At 36.8% G+C, this 19,354-nt stretch overlaps 1 pseudogene; it reads left to right on the forward strand.

Moving 5' to 3' along the window:
* LOC132048732 (isoflavone reductase homolog) overlaps positions 1-19,354 on the forward strand; it is a 46,141-nt pseudogene that overhangs the window by 20,949 nt on the left and 5,838 nt on the right.

Consider the following 19,354-nt stretch of genomic DNA (forward strand, 5'->3'; position numbering starts at 1 on the left):
ATGAAAAGAAACAAAAAAAGTGGGGACTTACCCTCCAAGATGCTTTCACCAATGAATGGGAATGAAGTCAGCCTCTTTATCTTCGAAACCGACTTTTGGGGTCTGGAATAATGGGTGGAGTTGGGGATTAAAATAGGGCATTCTGCCCCCCGTCGACCACTGTAGCGGTCACCAGACCGCAGCGGTACCGCTATAGCGCCTCTTTGGTTGCTGCCAGCAGCCAGCTGGAATAGGCCGTACCAAAACGGGCATAACTCCCTCATACGGAGGCCAAACATAACGACTCTTTTGTCCTATGGCTTCGTAATTTCGATACGGATCTAATGGTTCAAACTTCACCAAAAACAAAGGTTGGATGATCAATCCGGGAGCGCTTATCCGCGTACCTCCGGCAAAACATCAAATACGAGCGCGACAAAACCCAAACCCATCCGAAACTCTTCGAACCTCACACTAAAAGTTGTGGAAAAGTTCAAAATCATCATAATAACATGTTGGAACTTCCAAAACATTGACACAGGGTCATCCTAACCCGACCTTGACCCTGATTAACTCTGACTTGCTAACTTAACTAGCTTCTCCCTCAATGACTCAATTTACACGCAAACCTTGCGGAAACTAACCCAATGACTTCATTAAGTCATCGATCATACTAACGGGACTTGGGGAAGGGTCAACAAGGTTAAATGGGTCCAAACACTATAACGATTAAACGGGTCCTTACATAAACTCCCCATACTCACTGCCTTATGACTCATGGCATCAGCCACCACATTGGCTTTCCCGGGATGATACAAAATAGAGATGTCATAGTCCTTCTAAAGCTCCATCCATCGTGCGCTACCGAAATTAAGATCTCTCTCGGGAAAACACATTCGAAGACTACGGTGATCGGTGAAAACCTCACAATGAACACCTTACAAATAATGCCTCCAAATCTTCAAAGCGAAGACCACGAACAACAACTCCAAATCATTGGTAGGATAAATCTTCTCATAAACCTTCAACCGGCGAGAAGTATGCATCACTATACCCTCCCTACATCAACACAAGACCCAAACCCATACGGGATGCATCACAATAGACAAATAAAATCCTTGCCCTCCACGGCAAGGCTAAGATCGGGGGTTGTATTAAAAGAAGCTTGAGCTTTTAAAAGCTCTCTCACAATCATCCGTCCACCGGTAGGTAACATCCTAAGTCAACTGCCAAGATAAAGCACCGCAGAAAACCCTTTACAAAGCAACTATAATAGTTGGCCAAACCCACAAACTACGAATCTCAGTAACAGTAGCGTGCCTTGCCCAACCCCTCATAGTGTCAATCTTCTGTGGATCAACCATAATCCCATCCTTAGACACAACATGGCCCAAGAATGCTACAGGCTCCAACCATAACTCACACTTAGCAAACAGGCTATGTTTCTTCAACAAACCGTGTAACCATTCACTTTTTCACGCTGGTTTAGGGCATTAGAAGGTTACTACGAACTCGATGACGCTCTTTCGGACTTGTTTTGAAAAAGAGTTGCCACATAATTTTTAGGAAATTTGAAAAACCGGTTTCGAAGGGTTTATTCAAACTATGTGAAAACACCTTCGTAATCTAGAGATCTAGGTAAGGGTTCAGGTGATCCCCCGGGAAAGTGTTAGGCACCCCAAAAGATTAATAATCCGTACTATACGGTTGACCTTCGAATTCCAGTGTATCAGTATCTGTTTAAACTGCTTATTTTTTTTTTGTTTACTTTCCCTCAAAAAGAACTGTCGTGCATATAATTTTTATTTTTTTTTGGAAAAATTTGAATATATTCACTTTATATATAGGGTATCGTAGTTCCGGATTTATAACATCCGTATAGAAATAGTCTCCTTTATGTATATGGAGTATATGCTTAGAAAGAGAATGTAAAAGTGAGTCTTCGGTTTTATAAGTTAAGTGCTTATAATCATACACTCCGGCTCGTTGGTCCGTATTTCTATGTTCAGCCTTATGCGAAATTATGTATTACGAATTAGTTTTATACGTTTGTAAAGGAATTTTTTCATACTTAAAAATGAGTATATCTCATTTATAAATACTCATTTATTTGGGCCTGTTATAGGCCAAAACAGCATCATGTTTTAGGAGTCCCCCTTCTATATTTTTAAGCAAACACAAATCTTTGTAATTTTCATTAAAAAAAACACCTCATTTTTTGGATTAAGACCGAACCAATTCTTGTCAAAATTTAACAATTGTTTTTAGGTTAAAAAAAGTATAAGTTGTTTGGGCATTGGGCCCATTTATTAAAAGCTAGGTGAAAATCCATTTGATTGTGGTAACAACTGATTGAGTTAAATAAACTTAGTTTTTGAAAACTACTTTTCCCACAAATGTAACGTCATTTGAGCTTTTTTTCTAGAAAAATCAGCTTTTTTGTTCGAGAAAAAAAATAGTTGTGCTAAATGCCAATTTTACTTAGTTATACAAAATAATTACCAAGTCCGTGATTTTTGAAAAAACAATGGGGACCTGAAGTCGACTAAACAGCGTAGGAACTGTTGTCCTAAGAGGTCTAATTCCAATCATAAGTTTTTTCCACTATAATACGGGTTTACATCCACATCTTTTATAAATACATCCAATTAAAATAAGTTTGCAAAATGTAAGGAGACAAGTTAGACTAGGGCATGCACAAGCCCTTAGTTTGGTCATTTTCATCCATGACTAGGCCTTCTACACGCCTCGTTATCTTTCTTTTGTCTTCCCGACTCTATTTTGAAGTAGTATTCTACTGGGCCTTAGGCCCAAGAGGGTGGTTTCATGCATTTTTACCCGAGTAGTCGCGTGATAGGAGGAGTGGGGGGAGATAGAAAACACCGGTTAGTTTATAATCGCTGAACTTATCACTAATGTAAATGACTAAAATTAAGTACGCACACGTCGGATGACATTGAATACGCACACATATACATACATACAAGGCAACCTATACTTGTTCTACACTAACCCTTTTTCCCTACTCTAAGCGAAGCTCAAGTTATCCTAGACTTAGGCGCGGCATGGAGACTCGGTCTGGATCCTGTATATCCGATGTCGCACAAGTTCTAAGGGGTTTCAGAGAATCCCAGGCATGGCTAACATCGGGAGATTAAGACAACCTCGAATTACCATGCTTGGCCCCGATTTATTCGGGCCTCTATCGAGAGTGGACAAAGAGAGTATAGACTCGAGAGAACATGGACACAAATAATCTACTAATGGCTTAAATAAACAAAGAATGGGCACTGTATATCGAGGCAATTCTCCAAGAGAAAATCGTACATTACAAAAGATAACATTTGATCAGATCAACTACAACTCCTTAAAAAAAAAAAAAAAGAACAAGCAGTCAACAGTTGCAACAGAAATGCAGAAGAAGGAGACAAGCAGTTCCCAGGAGGGAAATGTAACAAATCAAACTTGCATATGCTTAAAAAACAGTCTAGTTCAGATGACAACCAACCTAAAAATATACTCATGTAAGCACCACAACATCAATTGAGTTATTAATCTAAACCTCAACAGATCATACTTAGGTGGCATTGCCCGACAGTATTTTGAAGTAAAAGAAAGGTGTACATGATCCCACATACAAAAAATGTTGAACAAAAATAAGAAAAGGAATAATCACTCATGATCAAAATTATAAAATTACTTTTCCCAGAAGAAAGAGAAACAGACAACCAGTAAACAAGAAAGTCATGTAACACACAGAGGACCAGCGGCACAAAATGATGTGGGAGGCTACTCTTGACACTGGAAATGGAAAAGGGCAGAAGCCAAGCCACTAAGGAAATTAGTAGACATAAGACAAATGCAAGTCCTGGGGGGCAGGCATCATACACCTTAAATGCAGTAGCCAAACAAAATCACAATGTGATAAAAAGGGTCCACTCCTTAGATGTAAAACAGGAAAGTATTTTTTAAAAAAAAAAAAATCAGTGTCACTTAGTTACAGGAGCAGTAAGACCCAATGCTGGAAACAGGTTAGTGACTTAGGACAGCCTGGTTTTAACTCAATGTAAAAAGGGGGGAGGGACAAGACAAGATGCAGCCATGGAGCAACATATACAAACGGTGGACATGTGGGGACTCAGATAATGCTTAGACAAGTTTCAACAAGAAATCATAGCACCGGAAGACCCTATACCCTGTAGACCCAAAGGTCTTTAAGCTATAAAGAGAGCAAAAGGATCACACAACAACCAGCCTGAATAGTTCAAACCTCAGGCCATTTCTCTTTCCTTCAAGGCATAGTCAAACCACTCTCCTACCGAAGCCTCACAGAGTCCCAAGATCACGAGGAGGTTCAAAAAATGGAAGTAAGTTTCCGGCCCCGAAAGGAAATAGGATAGGGTGGGGTCATCACCTCCCATCTCATTTCTAAGTCTCCTTTCAAAGAAAGGATCCCGGGCTCCACCGATCATTACTTCATTTCACCATGCCTGTGCTCACCTTTTTCTCTCCTAAAACCCTTTTCCCCATCTTAATATACTCACCCTAATCGTCGAGTGACAACACTAGGGGGCTTTAGGCAGGCTTACCCACATTCAGCCCTGTCACATCTTTCTTCTTAAATAAACTCATTTGGTCCAGGTCTACAGGCTCCTGGTGACTAAAATTAGTGGTAAATGCCAGGGGTAAATTTCTCAGAAGCACCATATCAAGCAGTGTCAAACTAACTAGTGCATATGGACTAGGTTAAGGTCTCAGGGAATTGTTGACATCAAATCCAAATACAAGCACTGAGCACAATCATTCCTTAGTCACAAAGTGGGCAAATTCAAACTAGTCAGTCTTTAACACTTCCAAAATGAACCAAGAAGAAGGCATGAAGGGGGAGGGGAGACTCTTGTTTCTAATATCAACAGGATTAAGAAGAGATGACACCATCTTTTATTTATCAAAATCAAGCCACACAAGTGAGACAACATTCAATATCAGGTAGGACATGAACGCTATAAGTTGATTTTAAAGATTTTAAAAATAAAAAAAATAAAAAACGCAAACAAAGGTCAAACATGGAAGAGAGGCACTCTCAGTTTGAAGAAAGGTAAGTCCATGTAACACAAGGAGAAACTTTAGATTGAAAACAAGCAAAATGGAAGAAAAGCACAAGCCAGACACATAGTTTTATTCCAGAAAAAAGCAAGAGCTATCACACCCTTCACTGAGCCATTGCTTTCCGGCCCCAGAGTGTACACACAAACAACTCAATGAAAGCCTCACCAAATTCCAAGCAAGGCCAAACATCAAGAAACCTTAGCCTAGTTGACTAGTTTATTACGGCAGTAAGGTGAATCAAGGGTAAAGGGAGGACATTATACTTCATAGCACAAACCAAGCTTGGACCAAACCACAAAGCTACAAGACTTACCAGTTTTGCAAAAAAAAAAAAAAAAAAAAATTACAAATGGCGATGACCTATTTATTTTATCATTAAGTTTATCTAAAAGGGATTCAGAGTAAAAACGGCCTCATAATTTAAAATTAATCTATAGGTAGGTTCAAAGAGCTCGATATCACAAGATGCACGTCATCAAAAGAGTTTGAAGACACAACTTCTTTTTACAAGTTCAATAACGAAGCAAACGTCTAGGAAAACTATTTTTTTTTAACTTCCAAACTTAATCAACATCTTTACTTAAACAACCTAGTTATGTTGTGCATGTAAACTAAATGAACGGGGACAGAAGGGAGGACAAGGAGGGACAATGAAACAGTCAAGGCATAAAAACCAATTCTCCTAAACTTATAGTATTAGCTAAGTGGTCACAACAAAAGGAAATCAATCAAAAGGACACAAAAAACCCCATTTAATCCTAAGTTGTTCCAAGATTTTCCAGTGCACTACGTGATTATTGTCACGACCCAACTAGGGCTATGACGCGTACCCGAAGCTGACTACCGAGCACCACTTATCATGTTGACTATCGTACTCAACCTGGGCTTATATCATTCTCAACATAACTTATCATGAAACAATCTCCAGACTTCTCCTGAAACATATATAAATACGTAAGCCTATAAGGTTACAAAAATGATTTACAAAATGTACAATGAAAGGGGTCACATAGCATTTACAACCCATACATAAGTATCTACGAGCCTCTGGCCAAGACTAAAATCATAGGACGGACAGACCCCACCATGCCCCATTACATGCATAAAAGAATATACCAAGATGTGGTAACTCCGGAGTAGTGGAGTGCTCCTGTACAACTGCTGAGTAAGCTCGGCGTCTACACCGTCTCCCTGTCTACCTGTGGGCCTGAACACAGCGTCCACAAAAGAAAGGACGTCAGTACCAATAATGTACTAAGAAAGGACGTCAGTACCAATAATGTACTGAGTATGTAAGGCATGAATAAAGACATAATAAAGAGATAAGGAAACATGAGATAAAGAGATAAACCGCACATATGATTGCCACGTGAGGCGGATACCATGCATTCTAGCTTTTACTTTTAAAATTACATGTATACATATATATAACTAAGGCATGCGAGTCATATATCCTTACTAGCCAGCGTCAAGCAAAGTCATCTCACGCCGCCCACTAGTGGTGTGCCGGCCAATTAGGCCCGATGTAACTATCATCCATAAATTGCCCACTTACGCCCGGCGTGGTGGTGTACTGTGGAACCCGGCGGGCCGTATAATTATTTATACAAAGAGAAAGCATGCATGTGAGCCGGTTAAAGCTACAATCATATCGGAGTGACGTAAGGTCGGTGACCTCCGATTACCTTATGGAATAATCATCATCACTACGTCTCACCTAGAAGGAGCAAGTAACGCCAGGTGAGAACATAACAATCGGAAATCAAGAAAATCATAGGATAAGCTCAATTATCTCACAATACCTTTACAACCATAAGCTTTGAAACTTATAGCATTAAAATCGTCATCATCATAATCATCATAGAAAACCTCTCATCTCTTCTCTTATAAGAAGTTCTTAAAAATCTTTAACTCTCAACTCTTGGAAAGTAAGAAGGTCATAGAAGTATGTAGGAAATCGTAGTACAGGAGTCATGCCTTTGAAAGAAAAAGGACTAGCCTTAACATACCTTTACGTCTTCATAATGACTACACGTTCTCCTTCCAAGCTCACGACTCCACATTCAAGAGAATTCGCACTAAAATTAGATAATTGAAGATACGCTTAAGTTTAAGCTAAAGCGGCCGAAAGCTAACGAAAATTGGGCAGCATTTCCTTTGTTTCAACAACTTTCTCCATATGATAAACAACTCCCAAATATCAACAACAACACCCATAATATCATAATCAATAGACTTCTTCAAGTTAAACATTGTTTAATCCTTAAAATCCCTTTTCAAAGTCATTCATAACCATAGCTACAACATAGTACCATATTCCTTTTCACATAATACTTCCTCAACGTCATTAGTATCATTCACAACTAAATTCTACTCATGGCACACCAAGAACTATGACTCAAGTCAAGTTACCATTCAAGAATTCTACTATTTCCATAGTTGAAATTCATACCTTACTTTCTTCCATAATCCAAATCTTTCAACTACTCAATATTCTCAATCCAAGTCTTTGGATGAAAATACTCCACTTGAGAAAAGCCCAACTTCACCACCCAAGAGGTTCTTGGCTTCTAGCAACCCTAGTGAACATTCTTTCACTTGATTTCCCTTGATTATTGGTGTTGGATCTTTAATCTCTCTTCAATTTTTGTTGGTATGGTGTATAGAATATTCTAGAGGCTTCAAGAGGTGTGGATAAAGTGAGAAATGAAAAATAAGAACTTGGGACTTAAATTTATACTTGGAAATTAACTCAGCCCGATGGGATTATACGGACCCTTATACGGTCCGTATAAGTGACCGTATAACTCCATCAGTGATGGCCCTTCACTATAATAGTTATACGGACCATTATACGTGTTACACCTCGGCAATTTCATGTCATTGCGTCGTGAATAGACTGACGTCGGTTAAGGCGGATACGAGTCCTTCACGACTACAAGAGGGTGCTTGGTAGCCTTAATGTATATACGATAAGATTTTTTAAGTCATAGGACTTGGTGAAACTAGGCTCGTCAAAGGAAGTGGAGCATAAGTTATGTGTGGGGAAAATTTTATGGGTATCGAATTAATGAATATTTAGTAAGGTCTTGAGGATGATTTATAATGTACGTTAGATTTTTAAGGATGTGTTACACAAGTACCAAGAAGGTTCCATAAGGATTCGAGATCAAACGAAGCGACAAGAATGAATTCGGAAAAACTGGGGATTATACGGCCATATATACGAACCGTATAATTTATACGGCCCGTATACCTGACCATAGAACCCTTCCAGTGAAGGGTGACTTTCTGGAGGAAACATACGGTCCAATATACGGACCGTATAAATTGTATGGTCCGTATAGTGAACCATAGGTTTCGGGTCGGGTCCAAACTTCATTTTTATATATGCACAGTTTCTCCTTCTTTTTCTCATTTCCCACTTCTCAAATACTCTCTAAACCTCTAAAACTTTCTCCATATCACATTAATACATATCCAAGAAGGGAAACCAAGAATCAAACACCAAAATTTGGAAGAATCAAGGGTGTGAATGCTTTCTAAGGATTGATAGAAGTTGGGAATCTCTTTGGTATTGAAGTGAAGTTCTTCTTAAGTGGAGTATTCTCATCTAAAGATCACCTCTACATGAACAAAGGTGAGTTTTACAATTATTTCATGTTAATAATGGTGTTAAGTAGTTGGAGAACTTTTATTAGGGGCAAGTAAGCTTAAGTATGCAAATAATGGTATGTTGGTTGGAAAGGTAGTTAAATTATGATTCATGGCATTATGAATATCGTTGTGTTATTGGGAGATATTTTATCATATGAGTAAAAGTTGTCTAAATAAAGCGAATGCTGTCCAATTTTCGTTAGCCTTATTCGCGTTAGTTCAGACTTAAGTATACCTTCAACAATCTAACCTTCGTACGAACCCCTTTGTATGTAGAATTGTAAGCCGGGAGGAGAGCTCTTAGTTGACATCGTTAAGGAGATACAAAGGTATGTAAGGCTATCCCCTTTCCTTCAAAGGCATGACTCTTGTTTCACAATTTCTTCCCTATACTTTCATGACCTTCTTACATTCCTTAGAGTTAAAGTTTGAAGAACTTTGAGAGCTTCTTATGAGATACGTTTTATAACGATAAAGATGACAACGATGACTCCATGATGTCGATGTTTCTATGTTTATGATTTCATTGATGCTATTCTTCGTTGTTGTCTCACCTCATGATCTTGGTTCCTTCAAGGTGAGACATAGTTATGATGATGATGTTATAATATAATCGGAGGTTCACAACCTTACGTCACTCCGATAAGGCGTACTTTTATTTGGGCTCTCATGCATGCTACGTATATTATATGTATATGATCAGTATATGTATATAGGGGACATGGGGAAAGGTGAGGCGCTATAGACGCATAGCCACCTGATCAACTGGCATTTTATGATATCATCCCGGACGCGGGATGCCCGGACGCAGGCTATATGGGTGATGGATCGAGTCATACGTTCCACGGCAATACATTGATATATGATGATATATGGATCGGGCAGCACGTTCCGCAGCAATACATGATATGATATTTTACGAGTACGCATGCATGACTCCGCCTTAAGAGGCAAGCAGTTACTGGTTATCTTCTTATCCTTATTTTATCTTCTTATTCCCTCCTTATTTCATGACGCAGTACCTTACATACTCGGTACATTGTTCGTACATGACATTCTTTTTCTTCTTGGGATGTTGTGCTCATGCCCGCGACACGGAGACGATCCAGCCTTTCCTAGGAGTCGGATCGGCTTACAGAGCACTTCCATAGACCGGAGGTGCAGCATGATATGTTCTTTTGTGTACATAATCGGGCACTGCAGGGCCCTGTCCCGTCTTCATGATTCCAGTATTTCATTTAGAGGCTCGTAGATACTCGTATGTGGGTAGCAGATGTGATGTGACCCTCGATGTATATTTTGTACATTATTCTTTTGCTGCTGCGAGGGCTTATGCATATATATATGTGTGTACATGCTTTATGGAGTTTATATGTGTACAGGTTAAGACGATAGTAGTATGATGTGTGGTGCTCGGTGGTCAGCTCCGAGTGCCCGTCATGGCCCACTAGGCGGGTCGTGACAAAAGTGGTATCAGAGCAGTTGCGTCCGGAAAGAGTAAGATTCTTTTCATCGGAGGTACTGGTTACATTGGAAAGTTCATTGTGGAAGCAAGTGCTAAAGCTGGTCACGACACCTTGTCTTGATCAGAGAATCTACTCTTTCCAATCCTACCAAAACCAAACTTATCCATACTTTCAAGACTTTTGATGTCACCTTCGTCCATGTGTGTACACTCATTTTTCTTTTGCAGTTATTTCTGTCAGGATCGAAATAACAAGGAAGTCACGTGGAAGCTAATAATTGGAAACATTTATTGACAATAAATCAGACAACAAAGAAGAACATATTAAAAAAAACATAATGTTCTAATATGGCTTGGTCAATTGATCTATATATAAAAAACTACTATAAAAGCATAAAATCTTTTGAGAGAAAAGTCTCCCTCTAAATAAAACTGTCTAAACGATTACATTGTGGATTGTATTACATTGTTTGTGAGAAGAAAAGATTTCTATTTATAAACGTACAAAACTTTCCTACAAGAAAAATGACAGATCATTTCCACAAATAAACTCTTTTCTACCAAGTAAACCTTTTTGAGGTAAAACACAATTATGGTAGATTACAAATAAGGTAGGAATTCAGGGCAAACCATAACAGTTTCAGGATTTAAATTTAAGTATATCCAGAACTGCACTTTTCAATATTTATGTGTTCAGACTAATTTCCTTAAATTCTGATGTTTTTCTATCATTTCTTAAATTCCTTTCTTAATTTACGTTCACTCTGTTTCTGAGAATTATGCACTATGTAACCCAATCTGTTCGTACCTTCAAGATTTCCAGTGCAACCATCGCCATGCACATATAATTTGTTCAGTTCAAATTAGAGGTGAATCTAATTTTTGAACCTGGTGGATATAATAATGTACTGTGACAATGGAATCGGACTTAATATAATATAAATATATATCTTTAAATATTCTCAACTATGTTTGAGAAAAAGGTTGGTGTGATCAGTGTTGTTTTTACGTTCATTTTGATTTGTTAGTATTTTTCACCGTTTTATCTGTTTTCGGGAGAATGGTTTGAGTTGATAAATGAGGATTAATTGGTGGTGAAATGCAGGGAGATTTATATGATCATGAGAGTTTGGTGAAGGCAATAAAACAGGTTGATGTTGTGATTTCTACTGTAGGTCATGCCCTTTTAGCTGATCAGGTTAAGATCATTGCTGCTATCAAGGAAGCTGGCAATGTCAAGGTAAATCATTTTGTTTCATCATTTATGTAAAATTGAGCTAAAAGAATTGGGAGGAGCCGATGAGGTGATTAGACAGGGCATGACACACTTTTAGCTTACTGAGGACATGACACTAGATAGAAAGTTGGGGAGGTCGAGGATTAGGCTAGAAAGTTAGTAGGTAGTCGAGCGGTCTCCTTATTAGTACTATTATTAGTTAGTAACCGCGTAGTTTTTTTTCTTCAATGTGTATTACTATCTGTTGCTCCATTTGCTTTTTATTTTGTTATTTTGTTGTCATATTTTTCTTGATATCATGCTTCACATCTTTATCTTTTTTTTTTTTTTTGAGCCAAGGGTCTAATTGAAAATAACTTTTCTACCCCACAAAGATAGGGTTTAGTCTTCGTACATCCTACCCTCCGTAGACCCCACTTATGAAAATACACTGGGTATGTTATTGTAAAACTGAGATAAAAGGAGGTGAGGTGGTTATTGGCTTTTTCCTGCATCATTTGTGTCGTTTTGCTGCACTCGTTGCCTTTTCTCAGAAATATACATATAAGTGTTGGAATTTTGTTTAAATAAAATTAATCATAAGTATTTTAAATGAAGATGTGTCTTTTATGGATTTTGGGGAGAGTGCAAGCCAAAGAACCCATGTTTGATAATTGCTAATGGCATAAACATGCATCTCTTCAAGAAGAGATACAAGACTGGAGTCAGAGAAGGTTTGACATGGCTCAACTAGAGTAACACTGCATTAATAGTGATCAAAGCAAAGCAATGATCGGGAAGAAAGTGTCAAAATTCTTACTTTCTTAATTCTATTTATTATTTGTTTATATAATTTCAACCCTTCGTGAATTTATTTTCATAAATGTTAGGGGTAGATACACTTATGATAATCTTCAAATGCTTGCTAATTTTAAAATGACATTCTTATGTGATCATTGTTATTCATTATTCTTGCATAAAGATCATATGTGAAGTTTACTTTCAAGTGGTAGGATGATGTGAAATATTACATTGTTTAAAAGTACATGTCTATGCTTGAAAGTTGTTATAAGAATCTGAGATATAGAGAACATGAGTTAAGTGAATTGAGTCACTTGATATGTTCAAAGTATGGCAGTGTTTGGCATGTGATATTTAAAAGACAACATTAGAAAGAGTACGTATCTAATATAATTGGAAGAACTTAGATATAATCTGGTGTATATTGACACATATAAGAGTAATTATTTTGTGTTAGCTCTATATATGTTGATGATATGTTAACATAATAGAAACGAAGAGGTTTCTATCTTCCACATTCGAAAAGAAGCATCTTGAAAAGCTAATTATATATATTGTTTATTAAGTTTAAAAAATAGTGGGTGTTATGTATTGAGTCCATCTCCTTAAATTGAAAAAGTGCTAAAAATTTATTTAGTCACTTAACATAAAAGAGGTTAATACCCTATTTTATCATACAAAAAAGGCTCAAATATGTCATCGATCTATCGGAAATGGCTCAATTATGCTACTCGTCAATAGTTTGGTCCATCGACCTATCGAAAATGGCTCACTTATACCACTCATCAATTGTTTGGTTCATTTATGTCATCGCCGTTACCAAAATGACTCATCCATGCCACTTTTCATTAACGCTGATTTTACAATACCAGTTATGATACGTGACCTCCAACTAGATGATTGCGGGTGGGTCGGGTGTATGGGTCGAATTTTTTATTAATTTGGGATTTAAAATTGGGCTGATTTAATTAAACGACGTAGACCTCTAATTGGAGGCCACGTGTCATATCTAGTACTATAAAATTGGTGTTAATGAAAATGGCATGAATGAGTCATTTTGGTAACGGTGATGGCATAAATGAGCCATTTCCAATAGTTCGATGGCATATTTGAGCCTTTTCCGTTAATCCTAAATCAAATTAACTAATAATGATGGAAGAATTGTGACTTAACTTGTGTAAACAAGTGCTATTGAAATGGCCACTAGTCGAGTTCTTGATTTATTTATTTTTTAAAAAGACTAAAGAATTTAAGAAACTCTTAAGTTTCATAGTATTTTATAAGGATATACCAGTGCAAGTTGAATATCGAGTATGTGAGAAAATAAACTTATCACATGATATGTCATTTACTTTGGGAGGGAGTGCAATTTCTAGAAAGCAAGAAATAAACTTGCATTAGTAGAGCAAGGAAAGGAGTTGAGTGGTTGAGCAATTTTTTTTTTTTTTAAATCATTAGTTTTGCAAAATATGAGCTCAATTTTGTGATAGTCAAGTTATTCTAGCTAGAACATATACAGATTATATAATGGGAGTCAAAACGCATAAGTCTTTGACATAATTATGTGAAAAAGTTAAAAGTTAATTCAAGATGGAATAATTTTCTATCGCATTGGTGGAGTCAAAAGAATTTAGCTAATCTATTTACTAAATTTCTTAAAAGGAAGTTGATGAATACAACTTCAAGTTTGATTATGTTTAAAATCCTTAATCAGGTCCACCAATAATGACAATCCTACCCAACACTATGAAATGAGTAGTTATGGGTTCACAGGGTAACAATAAGTCATTGATACGTGGATGTTTCAGTACTTAAATACTAGTACTGGTTGTCACAGATTAAAGGATTGAGTTCTTGTACTCTTAATGAAGTTCAGTTCAAAGAACAAATGTCTCAAATGTAACAAAGTGACTGAAATAACTTCACCTATATGAACATAGAAGTGGTGTCACTTCAATTGAGTGATGGAGTTACTCTCATAAATGTTCTTGACTTATGGATAGCACATGGCCATAAAAGTGCTAAGCATGTTTGAGTGGAAAGCAAAAAATAAAATGTTTATGTGTACAATGTCACTGATGTTATCACAAGGAATAACATGGTCAAAGCAATTATGCTACGTGAGATTTTGATTTCGTCTTGTGACATTGTACTAACGTAATGTTCAAATCGAAGGATACATTACTCTATGTGTGAACATAACTTAATCTTTGTGTCCTAATTTATATTTAAACAAGTGGGGGATTGTTGAAAATTTGTTTAAATAAAATTGATAATAGTGTTTCACATGAAAAGGTGTCTACTAAATGAAGGGTTGTATCATTTCATAATTCAGTCACCAGTCACCACACCAATTCTATTTAAATCCAAATTCTTTAGATTTCAACATTAACTTTTACAGAGTAACTTTCTTCTCATTACAAAGTAATTTTTTCTCCAATTTCAAAGATCAAGTCCCATAGTTCTTGCTTTAGAATAGAATTTCTTCACTATTTGCTTAGTGCAGAAATTCATAAGCTTGTCATATCCACTAAAACTATGCGCGTATGATTCCGTAGCAATCTTGCAAAGGAGACGGAGCAAACATCATTTCCAGAAAAGCGTTTCGTATGTGTTTCAAGCATTTAATTATGAGTTCTTTGTTCATATTGTCAAATCTCATCTTTGCATTCTTCTTCATATATTTTTTGTGTTCTTGGTATATATTTTCCAACAATAAGCGCCTATTCTATGTCAGGTACTTTAAATCCTAATTAATATGCCTCTCGCGGCCGTTAGTGAAATATTGGTAAGTTATTAATTAACTCAAATAAGCTGCAGTAACATGTTGTAATCAACTTTAAGTCATACAATTGGGTTTAAGAGTGACGAGCACAAAACACAGTATAATTTAAGCGCTTCGTTAGTCAAAGATAGTATAGTATTTAGATCGTCTCCACATAGATTGGTACAAACAATTACTCAAAAAATACTTGCTTAGTATTATGCAGTTGATCAAAAATTTGAGTTATTGTGGTTATAAACCACGGTTATCAACTACAAATATAACTAGAGACGAGAGCAACAATTACTATTAATATAAGAAGTAAGGGTAGTAGACAAGACTAATGCAAGATTTTAGCAATTAGCTCCGATTCGTTTTATTATTCTCTTCAAATATTTATTGAGTCTTTCGAATTCAATAAGCAATTAGTTTACTCAAGAATTCTGATAAACCTCTTCCGATTATTTATTCAAATTCCAAAAATTAAACTAATTCAAGCCCTGAGAATGTGCAAAAACTATGAATAGAAATGATCTTCAAATGACTTCTCACGAATATCGTCAACTTATAACCCAAGATCAATTATTCAAGAGACTCTTCCGATTACTCCACAAAATCACTCAATAATGAGCTAAATTGCATTTATATTAAGATAATTCATATGACACATATCTCAAGAATCAAGTAAAACTACTATCCATAAGTTCAAGACTAATGAAAAGTCCTGTGAACATATGCAAGAAAACATTATGGGTTTAGTCTCAAGGAAAATGCCTCTCAAATATTTTCCTACCTTGGTTCAACCAATAATTCAAGAAGCTCTTTCGATTACTTAGAAGAATCACTAATTAAAACCAACCAAAATAATGCAAAAATATTCACCACTATTCCTCTTTCGATTAAATAAAATAGTAAATAACTCTGCAACTCAATTCAAAACTCCATTAACGAATTCAAGCAATAAAACAAGAATCAAATATAAAATGTCAATCCATACATCATGTTTGTTAAAACCCTATAAGAAACTACTCCATAATAGAATAAAAGGATATAGAAGAAATAGAACTAGAAAATATTACAACCGAAAATTGATCCAAACTTCCGTATTGATCGAATCGGGATGGAAAGTAATGAATCCAGATGTTTGAACTCTTCTATGCACCTCCAATGCCTCTTAGGTCAAAAGTCCCTTCAAAAATTTATTTTTCATATATTTATAGGATACCTCGAAAGTGCTCGGACCAAAATACAGCTAAAAAATCAAAAAATCGAAAGCAACCCGAAATTGGCCTACCGTGTCACGCAGGGCGTCACACCAAGCAGGGCTGCAGACCATATTTTTAGAACTTGAGATTTTCGGCAATGCTGCAGGGAAAAGGTGCAGGCGCTGCGTGGGCCGCGTCGCGCCAGGAATCCTTGCGATGTCCTCTGGTTTCTTTATTTTTTCACATGCATACTCGGTCCTCGAAACCCGAACTTGTTCCCGATTTATTCGTTGGATTTCTATTTGGACTTCAAAGTGCCAAAACCTCCATTTAAGCTCCAGAAATGCTCATTTGCTCGGGAACAAGTCCTACAGAAGAAAACACGCGTAATAAGTATAAAATAGTAACATTATAGCTCAAAAACGATTAAAGTGTAGTAAATAAGAGGCAACATATAGCTAAAAACCCGTCTTTATAGCCTATCATCAAGAACCTATTCATTGATTATAGAAAATTCCATCTTAGAGTTATGAATAGCTTATCTTATACTCCCTCCGTCCAAAAAAGATTGTCTTAGTTTGACTTGACACAAAGATTAAGAAACAAAGAAAGACTTTTGAAATTTGTGGTCCAAAACAAGTCTTAGATATTTGTGTGGCTGTAAATCATCTCATAAAGTTAATTTGTTTCTATATATAGAAAGGAGCCAATCTTTTTTGAACAGACTAAAAAAGGAAAGGAAGACAATCTTTTTGGGACGGAGGGAGTACATGGTTTGATTATATATTTTTTATTCGGTTTTGTTTTTCCCTTTTTTTTCATTCCTAAATCGGATTGTCTTTTTTGTTTCATTATTTCCTTTTTTTTCATGTTTTTTTCTTTTTTTTGTTAACTAACAAAATTTTATTAATTACCAGTGAAACATTACAAAACTAGCAAAGCCAACACAGTTTGCTAAGGTCTATCTCAAACACATTAACACTACAACAAGTTACAAGACATAGCTAGCATCAAGAATTGTAGACTACAAACTAATTGTTGGAGCCCAACTGGAGCTCGGGCAGTGCATATGAAGGCCACATCCTTGACCAAAGCTTCCACTTCCTTACTATTGTTCTCATATCTTCTGTGATTCCTATCAATCCAAATTGCATAGGAGCATTCTACAAAGGTTAACTTGAAGAACCGGGCAGTTGCGCTTTACGCTTGGAAAGTCTGGTACCCAATTGAATAAAATCATCCCAGTTAGTAGCAGTACAGTATGGGAATTTTCTCATCACAATGCTCTAGATCACACATTTTTGGCTTCTGGACAGTGCACAAAGAGGTGCTCATTTGACTCGGGTTCTTGTTGACACAGGCTACAATTTGGAGAAGCTGCAATTCCCCATTTAATCAGCCTATCAGCAGTTAAGAATCTTTGCTGCAACATCAACCACATTGTGAGACAAGCTTTTGGTTGTGCTTTGTTACCAAACATCAAGCATTTCCAACTAACCCTTGGTAGATAACCCAACAGTGTCAGATAGTAAAATTTAATCAAACTCTTATTTTTCCCGGGAGGGTCAGTTTGCTAAAGCACTATGTCTCTTGAAGCAAAAATTTTCCAAGTCATCCAACTTGCTTGTTAAGGAATTGCACAATCCCTCAATTGCTGGTCCTTGATATAGATTGCATTAATCCATTTGATCCATAATTTGTCTACTTTGTGAGCTAAGTCCCAGCATAATCTTGTCACTGCTGCTTGATTCCATTTCTGTAAGTTAAATAAATTTAGGCGGCCAGCTGAAACAGGACAATGTAGCTCACAAATGTAACTTTTACAATTACCATCTATCAACTTCAGTACTTTGGAGGGGATAAGGAACAGTTGGGCCCTGTATGCTTGAACACCAAATAACATAGACTGAACCAATTGAACTCTACCCCCATATGACAATTTTTTTTAATGTCCATGTGGAGATTTTAGCAGTAATCTTCTCTATGAGGGGGAACCGTTGCATAATAAATAGTTTTTAGTGGACAAAGGGATCCCAAGATATTTGAAAGGCAAAGAACCGATAGTGTACCCCAAATGCTGAATAATAGCAGTTTGTATCTCATGTTTTACCCTTCCACAGTATATATAACTTTTACCCAAATTAGCCTGTAGCCCTAAAGCCTTTAAGAAGACCTGGAAGCATTGTTGCATGGCTTTGACAGAGTTAAGATCTCCTTTGCAAAACAATAATAAGTCATCAGCAAAATATAGGTGGATGACTCCAAGTTTGGTACATTGAGGGTGAAATTTAAACCCCGGGGAGTTCTTCAAGTCAATTAAGGTTCCTACTAAGGCATTCCATAGCAATGGCAAATAGAAATGGGAACATAGGGTTCCCTTGCCTTAGCCCCCTAGCTGCTTCAAAAGGAGAGGTGTATTCACCAATCACAATTATAAAGTAACTAATCGTTTTGACACAAGCCATTACCCAAGAAATAAAACATATGTGGAAACCCCAATTCCTGCATCACTTCTTCCAGATACACCCATTCAACAAATTCATAAGCCTTTTGCAAATCAATTTTTATCATACACCTGCCTGAGATGTTTTTCCTACTATAAGCCTTAACAAGCTCATGAGGTAAAATGATATTATCTGATATTCTCCTATCAACCATAAATCCTGCTTGGGCCTCTCGTATGACAGAGTCAATCACCTCATGAATCCTACTTGCAATAATTTAGAGATTATTAATTTTATAAAGCACAAAACTATAGGCAATAGGTCAAAACTCTTTAACAGTGGCAGGCCTTCTGGTTTTGGGAACCAAGGGCACTTTGGTACAGTTTTATGGCTTATGATGGATGCCAGTGGTAAATTCCAGTACAGCAGCAGTAATATCATCCTTAACAGTGTTCCAGGATTTTTTTTTAAAGAAATAGGCACTATAAGCATCAATATATGGTGCCTTATCATCACCAATAGCCTGCAATGCATCACACACCTTCTCAGCATTCACTGCAACACATAAACTAAACTTTTGTTGCTGACTCAATGTTGGAAACTTCCATATGGTATATGCTTATTAATAGCAGGCAATGAATTAGTAGCAGTTCCTATCAGACTTTTGTAAAAGCTAACAAATTCCTCTTGTATCTCCTTTGGTTCTTTACTTTT

The sequence above is a fragment of the Lycium ferocissimum genome, chromosome 3 (genome assembly GCF_029784015.1).
Source record: "Lycium ferocissimum isolate CSIRO_LF1 chromosome 3, AGI_CSIRO_Lferr_CH_V1, whole genome shotgun sequence".
Lineage (NCBI taxonomy): Eukaryota > Viridiplantae > Streptophyta > Magnoliopsida > Solanales > Solanaceae > Lycium > Lycium ferocissimum.